Genomic DNA, 2,181 nt, shown 5'->3' on the forward strand with positions numbered 1-2,181 from the left:
GCTGCCCTAAGGGGGCAGCCGGGCTACCCCCGGCCCGCGCCCCGGGTGCGGGCCGACCCGGGAGTGTCCCGGGTGGCCCGCGGGAAAAATTAATTTTTAATTTTTTATTAATTTTAATATTTAAAATTTTATTTTTGGTCCGGTCAAAAATTGTTTTTGATTGGTTCACGAGATTTCGGATCGAATTGTTCGAGTCCGTAAATTTTAAAATTGATTTTGGATAAATTTGAATTTTTGGAAAATTTTAATATTTTATCCGTAAATTGAATTTTGAAATCAATTATTTTGGTACAATTGATGATAAGATATGATCTTATGATATATTAGATAAAATATGATTTTATTTGTAAAATTGGATTTTATAGATTAAATATGATTTTATTTGATATGGAGATAAAATATGATTTTATATGTGAAATGTGATTTTATATATAAAATATGATTTTATCTTGTTTAAATTTGAATTGCCACAGCATGTTATCCAATAAATTAATTTTGAATTAAATGTTATTGGATAAGGATGATCGATTGCCATGACCAATTTTGTAGGTGTATGTTAGGAATTTACATTTTGTCTTTATTGTTGTTGGTTTTATTAATGGGCCTGGTTTATGGCCCGATATGAATGTCATATGTAATAAAAGTGGGCTTGGTTTATAGCTCGTTCCCACCCCCTAAAAATGTATCCCCTACTTGTCATTGTTATTTAATTGTAAATACATTAGATTTAGTGGGAGATCAAGATTTGAAGATGGTGGGCCCAGCAGACAATGAAGACTGAAGAAATGTAAATTGGAAGCATATGTAATAGGATTGCATTTGCATACTGCATATTACCTAGGATTGGACTAAGACCCGTGATTGGCAACCACGGGTCAATTAGAAATGGAATCGATCATCCTATATAATATGTGATATTATGATTGTATGCATGTTTAGACATAAATTGCGTGAATCCGGCAATGCATGCAATAAATTAAAAATGATGAGACAAATATTTTTTATAAATAAAATCCCTCATTTTAAATATGATTTAAAATTTATATCAAGATAAATAAAGGAAATTTAAATATTGTTTAAATGTTCCTACCTTCCATCAACGGTCAATGTATGTGATGCTACCCGCGGATACGGTCCGGCTCATATTATTGGGGGGCCCGTTCGTCGGAAAGCTGTACATTGGATCGACAAATGTTGTAAGTTGGGTGGAACTCCCATGGGATCGGCTCATATTATTGGGGGATCCACATGGCGACCGTCCATCACAACTTAATATTGATGGGTCTTGACATGTCACTTTAAACGGCGTCATATTATTGGGCCCTTATTGGACATGAGGTAAATACATGGGGGTTGCTTTGGAAGCAATTGGGCTCTACCTTTTGAGAATTATGGTTGGCTGATATTATTCGGGACCATAAGTTTGTCAATTGGACTCCATGTTCTCACTAAGGAAAAAGTTTCCCGTTTTCACTAGAGGGTGGTGAAATCGTTAAAATAGTGGGAGTGAGATTCATAAAATTAAATTCGCCTATTTTATGTCTTAGTAAATTGTTAAACAATCATTGATATATGTCTGTTTTTCCTTTTCAGTATTTCACACAATGAATTCGCGAAATCCTTTATTCTCGATCCTCGAACAAAACAAGCTGACTGGCGCCAACTATACGGAATGGTTCCGGAAGTTGAAGATTGTCTTAACTTCGGAGAAAATGCTCTACGTGTTAGAGAAAGCACCTCCGAAGGAAGCACCAGCTGACATAAGTCCGGAGGAATTGGCCAAACTTGATGCATGGTGTGACCATGACATCAAGACCAAATGCTATATGCAAGCCTCGATGTCTGATGAACTCCAGAGGCGATTTGAGGACACGGTGAATGCTGCTGACATTCACACGCAACTCAAGGAACTTTTTGGGGCTCAGTCGAGGGCTGAAAGGTTCTCTACTGTTAAGGAGTTGATGACGTGCCGCATGCGTGAAGGGACTTCGGTCCGTGATCATGGGGTACGAGTGATTTGGCTCATACAGAAGTTAGCGACCCTTGATTTGGTGTTGGAGCATGAACTCAATGTGGACTTGCTGCTTCTATCTCTTCCTTCTTCATTTGATGGATTCGTGATAAATTTTAATATGAACAAGATAGAGGCCACCCTTGAAGAGATGGTCAATATGCTCGTTA

Source organism: Henckelia pumila, chromosome 4, assembly GCF_033568475.1.
Source record: "Henckelia pumila isolate YLH828 chromosome 4, ASM3356847v2, whole genome shotgun sequence".
NCBI classification, from domain to species: Eukaryota; Viridiplantae; Streptophyta; class Magnoliopsida; order Lamiales; family Gesneriaceae; genus Henckelia; species Henckelia pumila.